Source organism: Chiloscyllium punctatum, chromosome 15, assembly GCF_047496795.1.
Source record: "Chiloscyllium punctatum isolate Juve2018m chromosome 15, sChiPun1.3, whole genome shotgun sequence".
In the NCBI taxonomy this organism is placed as follows: Eukaryota; Metazoa; Chordata; class Chondrichthyes; order Orectolobiformes; family Hemiscylliidae; genus Chiloscyllium; species Chiloscyllium punctatum.
The window spans coordinates 92,434,396-92,455,257 of NC_092753.1; the positions used below are offsets into that span (position 1 = coordinate 92,434,396).

Genomic DNA, 20,862 nt, shown 5'->3' on the forward strand with positions numbered 1-20,862 from the left:
ATTCCAATGCCTTTGCATTTTTCCAACAGCCCACCATGTGGAACCTTATCAAAGGCTTTACTGAAGTAAAGTCTTCTTTTTGCTGTGAATATATTTCATATGAAAAAGTACCTTTGTAAGACATGGTTTCCTGATTTCTTGGGTCTCTCTTGATGGCAGTTGCTCTCTCTGCAATTTTCAAAATTTTTATATTCCCAACATCGGATCATCTCATTGGTTCGATGTTGCCAAAACAAATTCAAACACCATTGGGTTTTAGTATCCTAGGGCATAATTTAACTGATTGGCTAAATTCTATTTGTTGTCAAAACAGCAACCAGCTCAGGTATCCATTTCATAGCCAAATGTTACATATTTTCAATTTTCTGGTAAACTCTAAGACTGCCATCATATCATATACACAGGGGCTTATAAGCTTTCAGTTCAGAACAGCAGTCACTGTCTCTTAAAGGTACAGTACACATCTTCAACTTCATAACAATAGGTTGTTCTGATCTTCCTCTGAACCAACAATCTTTACAGCATATCAATGATGCCTAGCTTATAGTTCACCAGGCTTCCTTTCCTTCTCTTTCAGCTCTTTGTTCATCTTCCTGAGCTGTACAGCACTCTCCCTAAAAATGTCATGATCTCAGAGGTAGTACTCTCAGTTTGAATCTGAGCTACTTATTCAGCCATTTCCTCTTGAACTCTCTTCATTCCTTTCAGAGAGCTGAGCAATCAGCCAAGTACTCAATTCCTCTGTTATGTTCAGATCGGCAAATATTTCTCAAATGATCTCCTGCAGTTTCTGTTGAGTCTGTTATGTCTGAGGCATTCTGTAGATTGTGACTAGTGTGTGTTACAGCTGGTATATTAGCAATTGCCAGTCCAACAGTGTGTAGCAAATCTACAATGTCCAAGTGGATTGACTGTACTTGCTCTCCAGCGATAAGTGTCATGCATGTGGAAGTGACAAACCTAAGAACATAAGAACTTGGAGCAGGAGTAGACCGTCTGACCCTTTGAGCCTGCCCCATCATTCAATAAGATCAGGGCTGATCTTTTTGTGGCCTCACCTGCCCTCTCACTATAACCCTTAATTCATTTACTGTTTGAAAACTTATCTATCTTAACTTTAAAACATTTACTGAGGAAGCCTCAGCTACTTCACAGGGCAGGGAATTCCACAGACTGAAAACCCTTTGGGTGAAGAAGTTTCTTTTTAACTCAGTCCTAAATCAGCTCCCCATTATTTTGAGGCTTTTCCCCGCTGGTTCTAGTTTCTGTTTCTATCTTATCTATTCCCTTCACAATTTTATTTGTTTCCATAAGTTACCCTTTCATTCTTCTAAATTCCAATGAATATAATCCCAGTCTACTCAACCTCTCCTCATAAGCAAGCCCTCTCAATTCCAGAACCAATCTAGTGAATCTCCTCTGCACCCCCTCCAGTGCCAGTAAATCCTTTCTCAAGTAAGGAGACCAAAACTGTACACAATACTGCAGATGTGGCCTCACCAGCACCTTGTACAGCTAAAACATAACCTCCCTATTTGTTAACTCCATCTTTTTTGCAATGAAGGACAATATTCCACTTGCCTTCTTAATTTCATATTGCACTTTCAAGCCAACTTTTTGTGATTCATTGTATACCAAAGGTTTTATTTTTCGAGGTTTTGTCATGGCTTCCCGTATCTGTGGGTCATTCAGAGAGTTAGTATCTTGGCACTTGCCCCATGTCAATCTTTGCCAGTATTCCAAAGACAGATAAATTTGAATTTTTGCAAGAGTTCAGGCTGTGACATGAGATTGACAGTGTAAAATATCTGTTCAACATTCGGTTTTGTCGTGTACATTTAGTAAGATTCTGGTTTGTAAGTCATCCCATGCATATGCCTCTGGTGGGATACCAAATGATGTTTACTGTAGCTTGAATATTCTCTCTGTGCGCTGTCTGTTTGGGTTAGTGCACAGCTCTTTGTAGCTGCTTCAGCTCTTGTTCTCATGCACTGCCTCCTGCTACATGCCTTGCATGTAAAACCATCTGAAAGCTCAGCAATTTCTTCATGCATGCAGATAGCCACAACTTCGATATGTCTTGCTCTGTTAAGGTGTTGTAGTGAATGTATCAATCATCAAAAATGCATGTAGGATCTGTGAGTATCACTTCGAACTTATGTCCATCGTTCAGTAGCTTCCGATGTTATCTGTCTTTGGTTCTTGCAAAACTTTATGAAGGAAGATGTTATCTCCAACTCTTAGCTTCCTGTCTGAAAATCAGATTGTGAGCACTTTCGTTTCCCTGCATCTGCTCACAAAATGGTCCATAGATTCTATAGGCTTCCGTCAAAGTGATTTGATCGTTGGTTTATGAATGGTAGTCCTTAGAGGCTTGTAGAACTTTTACAGTACAGAAAGTGTTATCAATGGTCATCAAACATCCATGTGCTTTAAACCCATTTTCTAGCAGTTGGCCTGTAGCCTTGCATGCTGCATTTCAAGTGTTCATCTAAATAGTTCTAAACCGTTGTGAGGATTCCCACCTCTAACATCCCGTTAGACAGTGAGTTCCAGATGCCTAAACCATTGAATGGAATTTATTTTCATCAAATCTCGTCTAAACCTCCTGCTCCTTGCTTTAAAACTAGAACGCACCGTCTGAATGTAAACAGAAACTGCTGGAAAAACTCAGCAGGTCTGGCAGCTTCTGTGGAAAGAATATTTTGGGCCCAGTGCCCCTTTTTCAGAGCTGAATGTAACTTGGAAAAGATTGGTATATATGCGAGAGAAGGGGTGGGAGCAGGGGGTAAGAGTAAACAATAGTTGGAGATGGAACCCAGAGAGAGAGAATTACTGATCTAGCACCCACTGCCATTTGTAGAAGAGAGTTCCAAACATCTCCCACCCTCTGTGTATCGAAGTGTTTCCTAACATCTCTCCTGAATTGTCTGGAACTAATTCTCAGATATGCCCTCACATTCTTGAATCCCCTGTCTTTTTTTCCCCTGTTAATACCATCAAAGATTTTGATCAGATTATCCTTAACCCTCTAAATTCCAGAGAAAACAGATCAACCTATCCTCTCCATTACCAATATCTTCCACCTCAGTAATTATCGGCCATCTCTCGTCCTATTTCAACTCATCCTCTAACAAAACCCCAGCAGCTGTTTTGGTTTCCTTGAGACTCGAAACACTCTGCTGTCCTGATCACCTTGCTATCTGCCAGTCCCCCACAAGCTTATGCTCATCCAGAACTCACTGCTCATAATTTAATTAGGAGTGCAGGTTCATATGTCCTTGAAATCACTGGTAGATAGGATAGTGTAGAAGGCGTTTGGTACACTTGCCTTTATTGGTCAGCACATTGAGTATAAGAATCGGGTGGTCATATTGCGGCTGCACAGGACATTGGTTAGGCCACTTTTGGAACATTATGTGTCATTCTGATCTGCTTCCTATCAGAAGGATGTTGTGAAACCTGGAAGAATTCAGAAAAGATTTACAAAGATGTTGCCAGGGTTGGAGGGTTTGAGCTATAAGGAGAGGCTGAATAGGTTGGGGCTGTTTGCCCTGGGGCATCAGACGCTGAAGGGTGACCTTGTAGAGGTTTATAAAAGCATGAGGGTCATGGATAAGGTAGATAGACAAGGTCTTTTCCCTGGGGTGAAGGAGTCCAGAACTAGAGGGCATAGGTTTAAGGTAAGAGGGGAAAAAAATTAAAAGGGATCTAAGGGAAATTTTTCACACAGAGGGTGGTGTGTGTATGGAATGAGCTGTCAGAGGAAGTGGTGGAGGCTGGTACAATTACAACATTTAAAAGGTATCTGGATGGGTATATGAATAGGAAGGGTTGAGAGGGATATGGGCCAAGTGCTGGCAAATGGGACTAGATTCAGTTGGCATATCTGGTCAGCTTGGAGGAGTTGAACTGAAGGGTCTGTTTCCATTCTGTACATCTCTATGCCTGTATGACTCTATAATTAGCACCAATTAGTGCTTGTTTACTGTCACTTCTTTCTCACCCACTCCTGATCAGTGACCTGTCTTGTCTTCTGATCGCAAGTCTGGTTGATGAAACCTAGTGGTGAACTTTATCTCTCAGCATTATACATAACATACAAATCCATCCATGTGCTAAACGTTTAAGCCCTTCAAACCACAGGGGAATCTTAATGGATGAGACATGACAGTGCAGAACTAGTGGAGAAATTAATCTGAGACATTGGAAGGAATTGAGCGAGTGAAGGTGTGCATAAAAGCTGAACGATTGACAAGTCGTGGGACTGCAGGAAGAGCCTGAGACTGGAAAGTGATGTGAGATTCTGGCAGACCAATGGGACTTGTGAATGAGGAACCAGCAAGAGACCAAGACAATCAAACATCATTAACATTCCACAAGGACAGGTTCCTGACAGTCATAAAAGTCTGAAATCCAACAATGATTTCTATTGGGTCCAGTTAAATGATTGTCACAATCAACAAACAATTCAGATAGAATGTTGTATGTTAAATAGACTACAAACCTAACATAAATGTCTGAAATTCTGATTGTCTTGTTTCAAGAAATTTTCAGAGCCTGATGGCGTAACCAGGTCAGTGAACACTGTCCTATCAAACTGAAATATGTGAACCCAGGATGTCTGTGTCTATCAATAAAGTGGGAAAGACAAGGGTTTGTGTAACCAGTATTACATATTTTGTGATCAGTTATTACCTACTGTCCACTCTGTTCAAAGAGTACCTATTGCATTCTCAATATAAGAAATTTGAATCCAGGGTGATATTCCATGCAATGCTGAGGGGGACGCTGCACTATCCAAGCTCTTGTCTCTAAGGTGAGGCATTAAACTGTCATCTCCTTGGTCTTGTCCCTAGAATGGACATCCAAGGTAATATAGATTGCATGTCACTGATACATAGTTCAGTCCAACTGCCCAAGCGTCTCCCTCCCAATCCTCTTCAACAATTCCCATCAGTTTATCCTTCTATTACTTGTTTACCTAACCTTGCCTGAAATGCTTTTAGTATTGACCACTCTTTGCAGTGTTCCAGATTGCAAACACTCTCTGGATTGTGAATTTGCTCCTGATTTCTTACAGAATTTACGAATGAACATCTGTATAGAGAATGGTGGTTGACTCTGAAATGGCCAACCTGCTCACTCAGTTAATTCAAGCTGCTCTGAAAGAGTTGAAAGAGAATAACACACTGATTTAAAGCCAAAATACTGCAGATGCTGGCAGTCTGAAATAAAAACAGAAGGTGCTGGAGCACCTCAGCAGGTCTGGCAGCGTCTGTGGAGAGAGAAACCGAGTTAATGTTTCGAGTCTAGTGAAGCTTCTTCAGAACGGATCCCGCATTTGCTTACAATCTCCGCAGATCCAAATAAACCAGCCAATTATTTGAACGAATAAATTGGATGACACCTATTGATTGTCCTCCACATTCTTCACGTTCTTGATTGCCACTGTACTTTCTAAACTATACAGCTCCTTACTGACAGCTTCTGACTGAGCAGAACACACAAACCTAACCTAGCAAAATAGCAGCTTCACATTTTCCTTTATTTTGATATTAGGCAAGAACTTTCAGAAGTTGATTGGGAGAGGCTACCCATGAAAGACATTGAAAATAGGTGCAGGAGTAGGCCTTTCAGCCCTTTGAGCCTGTACCACCATATTCAATACGATCATGGCTGGTCAGGCAATCTCAGTATCCCTTTCCCACTTTCTCCACATACCCCTTGGTTCGTTTAACTGCAAGGGCCGCGTCCAGCTTTCTCTCCAATAAATCTAATGAACTACCTCCAACAGCTACCTGTGGGAGAGAATTCCACAGGTTCACAACTCTGAGGGAAGAAATTTTCCTCATCTCAGTCCTGAATTTGCAGTGAAGAGATGGTTGGAAAGTGGGAGGCCTCTAAAAATGAGATAACAAAAGTTCAGAGACAATATGTTCCTGTTAGTGTGAAGGGCAGATGACTAGAGAAATTGAGGCTTTGGTCAAGAAAAAGAAGGAGACACATGTCAGGTAAAGACAGCTGGGATCGAGTGAATTTCTAAAGGAGTACAGGGGCAGTAGGAGTATACCTAGGAGTGAAGTCAGGAGGTCAAAAAGGGGGCATGAGATAGCTTCAGCAAATTGGGTTAAGGAGAATCTAAAGAGATTTTATGAATGCATTAAGGGAAAAAGAGTAACGAGGGAGACAATAAGGCCCCTTGATGATCAATAAGGCCGTCAATAGGTGGAATCTCAGGAGATGAGCGAGACAATAAATGAGTATTTTGGGTCAGTTTTATTGTGGAGAAGGATATGGAAGCTCAAAAACTTGGGGAAATAAATAGTGATATCGTTAAAAGTGTCCATCGTACGGAAAAGAAAATGCTGGATGTCTTAAAACACACAAAGGTGTATAAATCCCTGGGACCTGATCAGGTTCATCCCAGAACTTTATGGGGAATTGCAGAAGAAATATTTGGGCCCCTTGCTGAGATATTTGTATCATCAGACCAGATAAGGTGCTGGAAAACTGAAGGGTGTCTAACGTAGTGTCATTAATTTAAATAGGTGATAAGAAAAAGCCAGGCAACTGTAGACCAATGAGCTTGACGTCAGGAGTGGGTAATTTATTGGAAAGGATTCTGCAGAATTAGATTTACATGTATTTGGAAAGGGGGGTCTAGATTAGAATGGTGCTGGAAAAGCACAGCAGTTCAGGCAGCATCCGAGGAGCAATAAAATCGACGTTTCGGGCAGAAATCCTTCATCGGGAATAGAGGCAGAGAGCCTGAAGGGTGGAGAGATAAATGAGAGGAGGGTGGGGGTGGGGAGAAAGTAACATAGAGCACAATAGGTGAGTGGGGGAGGGAATGAAGGTGATAGATCGGGGGGAGGGGGGTGGGTATTTGGAAAGGCAAGGGCTGATTAGGAACAGCTGACACAGCTTTGTGTGTGGAAAATCGTGTCTCACTAGCTTGATGGAAATATTTGAAAAAGTGACAAAGAGGATTGATGAAGGCAGAGTGGTGGACATTGTCTATATATCCTCAGCAAGATACTCGACAAGGTTCCTGACGGTAGACTGGTTAACGAGGTTAGATCACATGGAATCCAGGAGTAGTCAGCCATTTGGATACAAAATTTGCTTGAAGGTGTGTGATAAAGGGTGGTGATGGAGGGTGGAATTTTGGACTGGAGGCCTGTGACCAGCAGTGTGCCACAAAGATAGCTTCAAAGGGAGCTGGGTCCATTGCTTTTCATCATTTATTCAAATGATTTGGATGTGAATATAGGAAGCATGTTTAATAAGTCTGCAGATGACACCAAAACTGGCGATGTAGTGGACAGTGAAGAAGGTTATCTCAGACTAAAACAAATGGGCCAATGAGCCAAGGAGTGACAGATGGAATTTACATTAGACAAGTGTGAGGTGTTGCATTTTGGGAAGGCAAACCAGGGCAGGACTGACACAGTTAATGAATGGACCCTGGGGAGTTTTGCCAAAAAAAAAGGCCAAAGGGTGCAGGTGCATAGTTCCCTGAAAATGGAGTTGCAGGTAGACAGGGTGTTGAAGAAGGCATCTGGCACATTTCCTTCATTGATCCAAACATTGAATACAGGAGTTGGGATGTCACACTGCAGTTCTACAGGACATTGGTTAGGCCATGTTTAGAATAGCATGTGCAATTCTGGTCTCCCAGATATGGGAATGATGTTGTGAAACTTGAAAGGGTTCAGAAAAGATTTACAAGGATGTTGCCAGGGTTGGAGGATTTGAGCTATAGGGAGAGGCTGAACAGGCTGGGGCTACTCTCCCTAGAGGGTCGGAGGCTGAGGGGTGACCTTATAGAGGTTTATAAAATTATGAGGGGCATGGATAAGGTAAATTGACAAAGTCTTTTTCCCAAGGGTGGGGGGAGAACAAAACTAGATGGCATAGGTTTAAGGTGAGAGGGGAAAGATTTAACAGGGAGCTGAGGAGCAACGTTTCATGCAGAGGGTAGGGCATGAGGAATAAGCTGCTGGCAGAAGTGGTGGAGGTTTGTGAATAGGAAGGGTTTAGAAAGATATAAGGCCATAAAACGTAGGAGCAGAATTAGGCCATTCAGCCCATCGAGTCTGCTCCGCCATTCAATCATGGCTGATAGGTTTCTCGACCCCATTGTCCCACTTTCCCCCCATACTCCTGATCCCCTTGATACTCAAGAACTTATCTATCTTCATCTTAAATATACTCAATGACTTGGCCTCCACAGCCTTCTGTGGCAATGAATTCCATAGATTCACTACTTTCTGGCTAAAGATGTTTCTCCTTATTTCGGTTCTGAGCGGTCTTCCTTTCACTCTAAGGCTGTGCCCTTGCGTCCTATTCTCTCATACCAATGGAAACATCTTTCCAACATCCATTCTGTCCAGACCATTCAGTATTCTGTATGTTTCAATTAGATCCCTCATCCTTCTAAACTCCATCGAGTATAGTCCCAGAGTCCTCATTTGTTAAGCTTTTCATTCCTGGGACCATTCTTGTGAACCTCCTCTGAGCACACTCCAGAGCCACTGCATCCTTCCTGAGATATGGGGCCCAAAACCGCACACAATACTCCATATGCAGTCTGACCAGATCCTTATAGAGCCTCAGAAGTAAATCCCTTCTTTTATATTCAAGGCCTCTCAAATTAAATGTCATCATTGCATTTGCCTTCCTAACTACTGACTCAACCTGCAAATTTACTTTGAGAGAATTCTGGACTAGAACTTCCAAGTCTCTTTGCATTTCCGACTTCTGAGTTATCTCCCTATTTAGAAAATAGTCCCTGCTTCTATTCTTCCTACCAAAGTTCATGGCCTCACACTTTCCCACATTGTACTCCATCAGCCACTTCTTTGCCCACTCTCCTAACCCTGTCTAAATTGTTCTGCAGCCTCCCTGCTCCCTCAATGCCACTAGTCCCTCTAACTATCTTTGTGTTGTCTGCAAACTTTGTCAGAATGTCCTCAATTCCTTCATATAGATCGTTAATGTATAAAGTGAAAAGTTATGGTCCCAACACTGAGCCTTGCGGAACACCACTTATCACCGGCTGCCAGAGTCTTTTACCCCAACTCTCTGCTTTCTGCCAGATAGCCAAGCTTCCATCCATGTTAGCACCTTGCCTCTAACACCATGGGCCCTTACCTTACATAGCAGCCTCCTATGCGGCACCTTATCAAAGGCCTTGACGTTCAGGTAGATAACATCCATTAGCTCTCCTTGGTCTAACTTGCTCGTTACTTCCTCAAAGAATTCTAGCAGATTTGTCAGGCATAACCTCCCCTTGATTAAACCATGCTGACTTTGTCCTATTTCACTGAACACCACCAAGTGTTCAGAAATCTCATCCTTCACAATGGATACCAGGACTTTACGCATGACCGAGGTCATACTAATCAGTCTGTAATTTTCTGTTTTTTGCTTTGTTCTCTGTTTAAGCAGGGGTGTCACGTCAGTGATTTTCCAGTCCTCTGGGACCCTCCCTGATACTAGTGATTCCTGAAAGGTCACTACTAATGCCTCCACTATCTCTTCAGCTATCTCCCTTAGAACTCTGGGGTGTAGTCCATCTGGTCCAGGTGACTTATCCACCTACAGGCCATTCAGTTTTTGTAGCAGCTTCACCTTGGTGATGGCCATCATACTCAGCTCTGCCACCACCAACCCCCCCTCCCACTCTGTTGAATGTTTAGGCTAAATGCTGGCAAATGGGACTAGATTAATTTAGTATATCTTGTCAGCATGGACAAGTTGAACTGAATAGTCTGTTTCTGTGCTGTATAACTATATGACTGTAGACTCATAATGTCTAATTTTTTAATGGGGCCATTCCACTAAACAGTCTGCATTGATCGTCTGAAGAGCATCCCACTCTAACCTACCATTTCACAGGAACCCTCATTTCCATGACAAACCATCTCCAGCTTGCCCATCCCTGGACACTAATTTAGCATGGTGAAAGTGAGGACTGCAGATGCTGGAGGTCAGAGTCAAGATTCCTGATGAAGGGCTCTTGCCCGAAATGTCAATTTTCCTGCTCCTAAGATGCTGTGCTTTTCCAACACTCTACTAATTTAGCATGGCCAATCCACCTAACCTGCACATCTTTGGACTGTGGGAGGAGCATCTGGCAGAAACTCACACAGTAAAGCAAACATTTCCACACAGACAGTCACCCAAAGCTGGAATCGAACCTGGATCCCTGGTGTCCTGATGGAGCAGTGCTAACTGCTTCCACAACTACTTTCATCAAAGATTACTCTGAGCTCTTTTAACATTTTCTCAATGTTGGACCTAGTCTTACTGATTCCTGGTGTATATGTAACTCAGTCAGGGTTTAAGTATGTTTTCTTAGGCTAGTTTCTTCCCATCAGTGAGGCTTTGTTTCCATCCAGTTCATAATTAGATATTACACCCAAAGCATCCTGTCAGATCACAGTGATGAAGCATTTACTTTATCCACATCTTTTATTCACTTTCGACTAAATGTGCCACCTTTGTCTAAAATTGCAGCAGCTCTCTCTCTCTCTCTTTGGCCTGAATTTCCCTATTGTCTCTAAATTTGCCTTTTGCTCCTTATTTTTCCCATTCATTTACAGACTGCAATTCCGAGTTACTCAAAAGCATGACATACATGAACAAAGTAATCTTTTGAATCTTCCTTCAAAATCAAATTCCATAAAGTGTGCTGCAAATGGTCTTCAGTTCTTACTTTCTCAGAAGAAAGTGTGACAAAGAATTCAAACATTGCTAAAAAGAGACAGAAATTCGACATCCTCCAGGACAAAGCAACCCCCACTTGATTGGCACCATATCCATAAGCATCCACTCCCTCTAGCACTGACACTCAGCTGTAGCAGTTAATACTGGAGCGATGCACTGGAGAAATTCACCAAAGACCCTTAGGCAGCACCTTCCAAACCCATGATACCCCCATCTAGAACAATAAGAGCAGCGGTTACATGGGAATACCACCACTTTCAAGCTCCCCTGCAAGCCATTCACTATCCTGATTTGGAAATATATTGTTGTTTCTTCACTGTCGCTGGGTCAAAATCCTGGAAACTCGCCCAAGGGCATTGTTAGTCAATCTGCAGCTCATGGACATCAGTGGTTCAAGAAGACAGCTGCCCATCACCTTCTGAAGGACAGCTAGGGATGGGAAATAAATGCTGGCCTAACCAGCAATGTATGAATAAAGATAAATATCTTTTCCAGGTACCTTTGGCAGTGCAGGAGAGGTGTTGCGCTATATTTTTGGTGAGACACTAACTGGATACCACTTGCTCTCTCATACCTATCTCACAATCATTCAATGCATCATATGATGAATAGCTGGGGAATCTCCCAGGTATTAGGGCCAACCCTAATCCTTAAATGGGCATTGCTAAGAAATATCACATCACAATGCGACCTAACTGTACTTATATTGGCTGCTACATTTCCTATAATACAATTGTGATAACTGTTCGAAGGTATATCATTGGATGTTAAGGGCTTTGGAATGTCCTGAGATAATGATAATTGCAGACCAAGTAATCTGACATCAGTTGTACAGACATTTTTGGAAAATTCAGTGAGTCAGGGTTACGTAACACTTGACCAGGGACAGTCAGCATGGACAGTCTGACAAAATACATTAAGTTCTTTGAAGAGGTGACTAAAAATATTGACGAGGGCAGTATAGTTGATGTGATTCACATGGACCTTTGTAAAGCCTTTGACAAGGTGTCACATGGAATGGTGGTGACCTTATAGAGGTTTACAAAATCATGAGGGGCATGGATAGGGTAAATAGATAAGGATTTTCCCCAGGGTTGGGAAGTCCAGAACTAGAGGGCACAGGTTTAGGGTGAGGGGAGAAAAATTTAAAGGGACCTAACAGGCAACTTTTTCACGCAGTGGGTGGGGCGTGTATGGAATGAGCTACCAAAGGAAAGTGGTGGATGCTGATATAATTATAACATTTAACAGCCATCTGAATGGGTACATGAATGGGATGGGTTTAGAGGGATATGGTATGGGCCAACTGCTGGCAAATGGAACTAAATTAGTTTAGCATACCTGGTCAGCATGGACATATTGAACTGAAGGGTCTGTTTCTATGCTGTATATCTCTATGACTATATAAATGATAGATCGAGTGACTCTTAGAAGAGTATAAAGAAAGTAGGAGTATACTTAAGACGGAAATCAGGAGGGCAAAAAGGGGACATGAGATAGCTTTGGCAAATTGCAAAAGGAGAATCTAAAGGGTTTTTACAAATATATTAAGGACAAAAGGGTAACTAGGGAGAGAATAGGGCCCCTCAAAGATCAGCAAGGCGGCCTTTGTGTGGAGCCACAAAATATGGGGGAGACACTAAATGAATATTTTGTATCAGTATTTACTGTGGAAAAGGATATGGAAGATATAGACTTTAGGGAAATAGATGGTGACATCTTGCAAAATGTCCAGATTACAGAGGAGGAAGTGCTGGATGTCTTGGAACAGTTAAAAGTGGATAAATCCCCAGGCCCTGATCAGGTGTACCCGAGAACTCTGTGGAAAGCTAGAGAAGTGATTGCTGGGCCTCTTGCTGCGGTATTTGTATCATCGATAATCACAGGTGCGGTGCCGGAAGACTGGAGGTTGGCTAACGTGGTGCCACTGTTTAAGAAGGGTGGTGAGGACAAGCCAGGGAACTATAGACCGATGAGCCTGACCTCAGCGATGGGCAAGTTGTTGGAGGGAATCCTGAGGGACAGGATGTACATGCATTTGGAAAGGCAAGGACTAATTTGGGATAGTCAACATGGCTTTGTGCGTGAGAAATAATGTCTCACAAACTTGATTGAGTTTTTTGAAGACTGATGATTGGTGAGGGCAGAGCAGTCGATGTGATCTATATGGACTTCAGTAGGCGTTCGACAAGGCTCCCCATGGGAGACTGATTAGCAAGGTTAGATCTCATGGAATAAAGGGAGAACTAGCCATTTGGATACAGAACTGGCAAAAGGGAGAAGGCTGAGGGTGGTGGTGGAGGATTGTTTTTCAGACTGGAGGCCTGTGACCAGTGGAGTGCCACAAGGATCGGTGCTGGGTCCTCTACTTTTTGTCATTTACATAAATAATTTGGATGCGAGCATAAGAGGTACAGTTAGTAAGTTTGCAGATGACACCAAAATTGGAGGTGTAGTTGACAGCAAAGAGGGTTACCTCCAGGTTACAACAGGATCTGGACAAGATGGGCCAATGGGCTGAGAAGTGGCAGATGGGGTTTAATTCAGATAAATGTGAGGTGCTGCATTTTGGGAAAGCAAATCTTAGCAGGACTTATACACTTAATGGTAAGGTCCTAGGGAGTGTTGCTGAACAAAGAGACCTTGCTGTGCAGGTTCATAGCTCCTTGAAAGTGGAGTCGCAGGTAGATAGGATAGTGAAGAAGGCGTTTGGTATGCTTTCCTTTATTGGTCAGAGTATTGAGTACAGGAGTTGGGAGGTCATGCTGCGGCTGTTCAGGACATTGGTTAGGCCACTGTTGGAATATTGCGTGCAATTCTGGTCTCCTCCGGAAAGATGTTGTGAAACTTGAAAGGGTTCAGAAAAGATTTACAAGGATGTTGCCAGGTTTGGAGGATTTGAGCTATAGGGAGAGGCTGAACAGGCTGGGGCTGTTTTCCCTGGAGCATTGGAAGCTGAGGGGTGACCTAATAGAGGTTTACAAAATTATGAGGGGCATGGATAGGGTAAATAGACAATCTTTTCCCTGGGTTCGGTGAGTCCAGAACTAGAGGGCATAGATTTAGGGTGAGAAGGGAAAGATATAATAGAGACCTAAGGGGCAACGTTTTCACGCAGAGGGTGGTACGTGTATGGAATGAGCTGCCAGAGGATGTGGTGGAGGCTGATACAATTGCAACATTTAAGAGGCATTTGGATGGGTATATGAAGGGTTTGAAGGGATATGGGCTGGGTGCTGGCAGGTGGGACTAGATTGGGTTGGGATATCTGGTCGGCATGGACAGGTTGGACCGAAGGGTCTGTTTCCGTGCTGTACATCTCTATGACTCTAAATGATGTCTTTCTAAAATGTTACTTAAATAAAGTGATGTTCATAATTTAATGTTTCCCTATGTGTTGTAGTGACCTCTGCTGGCAGATAGTGAATATTGCATGTTCATTTGATTTCCTTATTTTGTTTTGACAGTGTTGACAACTGTCCAATTTTGACAGCTCCACTCCATCCGATTTGACCCCTGGAAATGCGGTCATGTACCTCCATCTAACGAGGTTGGCCTCTTACACCATCACATCTTAGAAAGAGGAGCACATGAAGGCCAATCAGATCCTTGCACTGGCCCTCCCATTCTAGGGCAGAAGAACAGGAGTAGGCCATTCAGTCCCTTGAGGCTGTTCCGCCCACTCAATGAGATTGTGGCTGATCTTCAGCCCAACTCCAGCCTTTGACCCATATCCCTTAGTACTTTGACTTAATAAATCTTATCAAGCTCAGATTTAAAATTAACAACTGATCTAGTATCCACTGCTGTTTGTAAACCCGGATTCTGAATCTCTAAAACACTTTTCAAGGAGAAGAGCATCCTAATATCTCTCCTGAATGCTATGGCCCTAATTTTTAGATTTTGAATTTTTAGACACCGCCTAGTCCTAGGATATCCATCAGTGGAAATGGCTGATCTTTTACATCTGTGCTTTGTTCCTGGACTATCCCTTGATGTCTTTGTTGTCTTAAAGATCTACTGATCTCCGTCCTGAACGTACTCAATGACTGAACTTCCTCCATCCTCTGGGGAAGAGAATTTCAAAGATTCACCCCCTTCTCTCTAAGTGAAGAAACTCCTTCTCTTCCCACTTGACAATGGGCCCAAGAAACAATAGCTCCACACAGAAAGGAGAGAGAGGTTATTGTTCACCCTGTGTGACATGAACATTGTGCAGTGTTTTTCAGGTTTATTTCCATGGGCTGAAAAATGTGTTGCTGGAAAAGCGCAGCAGGTCAGGCAGCATCAAGGAGCAGGAGAATCGACGTTTCGGCCATAAGCCCTTCTTATGCCCGAAACGTCGATTCTCCTGCCCCTTTGGTGCTGCCTGACCTGCTGCGCTTTTCCAGCAACACATTTTTCAGCTCTGACCTCCAGCATCTGCAGTCCTCACTTTCTCCTTATTTCCAGGGGCACTTAGTGAGTCATAATTGTTGCTTTTAATTACTCAACTATTTACTTCATTAGTAACAGCTTATTGGCTTCTCACATACAGGGAGTGCTCAGTTTACCCATAATATGGAACACATTGAAGAGGGAAGGGATAAGTGCTGATGCATGGATGACCTTATTACATTGAAACAATCATTTCCATCCCTTTTGTTGCATGGTTCCATTCCAGTCAGCACTGTCAGAAACTCTTTATATGTCTGCTCATTTGCATACAGCAAAGCAGAGATCTTGCTATCTGCTGTCTCATGTCAGAGCATTCTCAGAAGTCTGCTACATTTAAAAAAAAGCAAGAAACAGCAGAAACCAGAATTGACTTACCACATTGTTCCCCACTTTGTATTATCTCCCAAGCTCTTCAGAAACAGTGCTGCTCAGACTCTGACATGCAGTAAATCCCCATTCCTACATGCCCCAGCATAGCCCATTAGCAAAATGTACCCCTGACCAAAACAGTTTGCTTCACAATTCATTAGGAGTTCAAGCTGAAAACAACTGGGCATCAAGCATTTTAGTCGAGAGTGTGATGCTGGAAAAGCACAGCAGGTCAGGCAGCATCTGAGGAGCAGGAGAATCGATGTTTCGGGCATAAGCTCTTCATCAAGCATCTTAGTGTACCATGCAGAGTCGATGCCAGCACAATGGGGTCCAACCGACCTCCCCAGTGCTGCTGTGATTAACTCAGTTCACTTATTACTTAACTATTACTGGTTCCCTAAACTTGTGTCTTCAACAGTCTCACGGGATGTCTGCCTCTCTTACCCTGTCAGTCCTGGAGTCATAAGATCTATAGCTCACAAAAAAGGTCCTTCAGCCCATTGCATCTGCACTGGTCAAAAGAACAGCATTGTTCTTTCTCCTCAGGACCCCTCCCTATTCGTGACTGCTTGGTAACTGCTGGCAATGGCAGCTCTACTGTTAGTGGCCCCTGCTGTTCAAAGGAATCAATCTCTGGCTCCCTAACCCTCTGGCTGGGTCCTGAAATGCAAGTCAACAATCACCAGATGTTCAGTTGGGTATTCAACTGGAATTACATGAGTTCATGGATAATGCTGTTTTGAACTCAAAAATGTTTCTTTCTTGCTGAAACGGTATTGACAACAGTCAAATGACTTTCTGGCCTTAAAAAAAATGCAAGTTAGGTTTCACAAAACTGAAAACTGAAATTGATTTATTTTCTCCATCTCAGAGCACCCCAAGTTCCCAAATAATAAAGACACAGAAACATTGGAACATAGGAACAGGAGTTGCCCAATCAACCCATTGAGCCTGCCCAACGTTTTAAGACAATCTTGGCTGATTGAACACTTCAATGTCTTTAATCCAGCCTGTCCAATGAACCATTATTATTCAGAAATCCCCCTTATTTTGTCATTTGGTGTTCTGATTCTGGACTCAACAGCTGGGGGAAGCATTATACCCGCTCTAATGCGACTATCCCGTGAAGTATTGTGTAATTTTCACTTTCATCTTTTGAAACACTTGGAAATAAAATCATATTTCTCTTCCTAGGATAGTCCTGCCAACCTGGGAATAAGGCTATTGATGTTGTGGTTCTGTTCGCCAAGCTGGGAATTTGTCTTGCAGACATTTCATCCCCTGTCGAGGTGACATCCTCAGTGCTTGGGCGCCTCCTGTGAAGCGCTTCTGTGATGTTTCCTCCGGCATTTATAGTGGTTTGTCTCTGCTGCTTCCAGTTGTCAGTTCCAGCTGTCCGCTGCAGTGGCCGGTACATTGACCTGGACCCAATATACCAGCCACTGCAGCGGACAGCTGGAATTGAGAACTGGAAGCGGCAGAGACAAACCACTACAAATGCCGGAGGAAAGATCATAGAAGCCCTTCACAGGAGGCTCCCAAGCACTGAGGATGTCACCTAGACAGGGGACAAAACATCTGCAACACAAATTCCCAGCTCGGCGAACAGGACCACAACAACGAGCACCCGAGCTACAAATCTTCTCCCACACTTTGAAGGCTGTTGATCCTTTGCTATACTCCCTCTATGGCAATAATATCACTCCTGAGGTAAGGAGACCGAAGCTGTCGGTCTCCAAGTGAGGTCTAATCAAACTTCAATACAGTTGAAGTAAGATTTCAGGACTCCTGTCCTCAAATCCTCCTGTGATAAAAAGGCTAACATTCCATTACCCTTCCTTTAACTTTCTGATCCTACGTGTTAACATTCAGTGACTAAGGATACCCAAGTCCCTTTGTACATCAGCATTTTCTAACCTTTTACCATTTAAGAAATGCTCTGTGCGCTGTTTTCCAACATGGATACTGATATTTTATGGATCCTCATTACACAAGAAAATAGAGACAAGGTCATTATTGAGGTTGAGTATAGGCTAAACTCATTTGTAGGACATTTCCAGGTTGGGCATACCACACAGTTGATTCCTTACAACTTAAGGTTGGGAAGAACTGAACCAAGATTATAAACACTGTGATCACAAGGGCACATCTGCCCTGTTCCTGCGAAAAGAATTTTTGAAAATTCAAAAAACAATCTTATATCTTGTAAAGAATCCAGTTTTAAATTCATGCATTGGTTCAGTAAAACATTTTCAGTCAGATAGTTATCAATTATTAAAGTTACATTTACTTTAATTCTCTATGAAGCCTACAGAGTTAGCAAGATAGCTCTGGTCTAATTAAGGAGAGAACTGTCACTACCAAACTTGTATTATTGTAATTTTACTCTTAAACATGTTGCAGTGAACCTAAAATTCCCATGTGCGCTCTCGTTATGTAATGTGTTGTTGGAGGTCATCCAACTTATTTCTTATAAATCGGAGTGGTGTATTATTTGTAAATGTGTTCACCTTCTTTATATCCTGATAAAGCTATATCACTTGTTAATTTCTTAGTAATATTTGCTCGCTGTTTGATGTGGGCTCAGGTGTAGGCTGCAATTCTCAAGATGGTCAAGTTCCTTTACTTACCTTGCTGTGTTTCAAGATCGGAGCACAGTTTTGCATTGGGCTAGCCAGCTCCAAAATTCACTTGGTTTTGATTTAGTTCGATCAGTATAATACCATCTTATCAAAGCTTTCAGAGCTTCTCATGATAGTTTGTGATTTTGTTTTGTAATTGCTAACCAGAATGGACATTGCAGGCAAGGCTAGTGCCTGTTGCCCATCCTGAATTTCCCCTTGAGTGACTGTTAGACAGTAGCTAGTTAAGGGTCAACCACATTGGGGTCACCAGTAAAGCAGACAAGGTAAGGTCGGCAAATTTCTTTTCCTTAGCATTATTAGTTTTTAAGACTATTGACTGTTATCATCATCCTTATTGGTGGTGCCTCACGCTGAGACTGTTGGCAGCTGTAGAGACTGATGGGATTCCACAGGCTCTGTTACACTTGAGGCAGGTGGTGGTTACAGGAAGGGGTGGGTGACAGTATGTTCCTTTTCCTGGTTTTCACCTGGCTTCTATTTGTCACAACGGCAAGTGTCGAGATGCTGAATGCCTTTCCGGATGCTCCTCCTCCATTTTGGACAGTCTTGGGCCAGTGACTCCCAGGTTTCTGTGGGAATAGCGTACTTCCTCCAGTGAGACCTAGAGGGTATCCATGAGGCGCTTCCTCTGTCTACCTGCTGTTACAAAACTGGGAATACTGCACCCGCCTGGGGACAGTAGTTTCATGATCAATATGTCTGAGGTTAGTCACCTATTCCAGAGTTTAAGTTCCACTCTCTGTCAGGTTGGCATTTGAATCCATTTCCCCATTAGTCTGGACCCCGGATGACAAGTCCATACAGAATTGATTCCCATTGTCACTTTGAGTGTCTATCCCTCTCATCAGAGTTCATCTTGATAATGATAAGAGGAATCGAATCCTTTAACACTGGGACTCCTGACTATGTAAAAGGAGCTGTATTTAGCCTCTCTAAAATAAACAGGGCCTTGGTGAGGCCTCGCCTAGAATATTGTGTGCACTTTTGTCTCCTTTTCTGAGGAAGGATGCTCTTGGTCTCGAGGGAGCACAGTGAATGTTTACCAGGCTGATTCCAGAGATCCCTCCAGGTTGATCCCTCCAACTCGGCACTGCCTTCTTGAACTGTCCTACCTGTCCATCTTCCTTCCCATCTATCTGCTCCACCCTCCACTCCGAACTATCACCAACAACTCCTACCTCCATCCACCTCTCACCTTCCCAACTACCTTCCCCCAGCCTGAATGCCCACTCTCATATTTATCTCTCAGCCCCCTTCCATCCCACATTCCTGTTGAAGGGCTTATGCCCGAAACGTCGACTCTCCTGCTCCTCGGCCACCACCTGACCTGCTGTGCTTTTCCAGTGCCACACTTTTCAACTCTGATTCCCCAGCATCTATAGTCCTCACTTTCTCCTGATTCCAGGAATGGCGGGACATACGTATAAGGAGAGATTGACTAAGTTAGGACTGTTTTCGCTGGAGTTCAGATGAATGAAAGGCAGTCTCAAGAGACTTATGAAATTTTAACAGGTCTAGACAGGGTAGGTGAAAGGAGGATGTTCCCGTTGGATAGGTTTGTCCAGAATGAGGGGTCACAGTCTGAGGATTCGGGGAGGACGGAGATGAGAAGACATCATCTTCTCAAGATCGGAGCACAGTTTTGCATTGGGCTAGCCAGCTCCAAAATTCACTTGGTTTTGATTTAGTTCGATCAGTATAATACCATCTTATCAAAGCAGTGAGCATGGGAATTCATTACCACAGGAAGTAACTGATGTCAAAACATTGAATGTATTCAAGAGGCAGCTAGATATTAGGGATCAAAGCTGGATTAGGCTATTGAGTTGGACAATCAGCCATGTCCATGATGAATGGCAATGTAGACTTGATGGGCCAAATGGCCTCCCCCGCTCCTATCTTCTATGTTTCTTTGTATGTAAAAGAAATCTGTTTTATTTAAGGTTTTATTCAGAGGAAAATAGCTCTTTCAACCTTTATAACCCTTTACAACGGCATGATTCCTTGACATAGATATTATGACATTGGCCATGATCCTATCAAATGGTGCCACAACCTGAAGTGGCCCTTTCTCTCCCATTTCTTCACTCTTATGGTCTTATGAATGAGGAAAGATAGAGAAGGAAAGAATGTGAATTAGAACCAGACCAGAAACAGACAGTGAGATAAGGAAAGGGAAACAAACTTTGAATCAGGAGAGAAAAGAGACAGGGCGGAAAGCTAAGGTAAAGTTTAAAGTGTCATCCAAAATATAATGCACATCAATTAAATTGTTACATCTGTGAGCTGAAGAAATTAATTAGCATTGCCAAACAATTATCATATCAGTAAATAAATATTTATGTCATTGTTTTTGAGCCCTAACCTTCCAACATGAGTTTAATGGTCAATTTATGTGCACATTCAGCAGGCTGTACAAAATGATGGGGAGACTAAAGATGAGATGCTGTTTCTATAAAGCAAGGTCTAGAGTGAAATAAATGGAAAGGTGTTCATGAGATTTACAACTCCCAACGAATCCATCCATTCCCTTAACTTGCTGGCAAACTTACTCAATGCTTAGTATACTTCTGTTCTTAACAGATCATTGTTCTTCATACAGCACTGTCATAACAAAGCTTCATAATACTGACTTTATCTGAAAGAAAGGCATGTTTTCAGTGATGACCTG

General features: G+C 42.8%; 1 protein-coding gene across 2 annotated transcripts in view; it reads left to right on the plus strand.

Annotated features, from left to right (window-relative positions):
• The window catches only part of LOC140486503 (neural cell adhesion molecule 2-like), a 1,585,952-nt gene that overhangs the window by 1,368,416 nt on the left and 196,674 nt on the right, over window positions 1-20,862 (plus strand). The window lies entirely within an intron of this gene.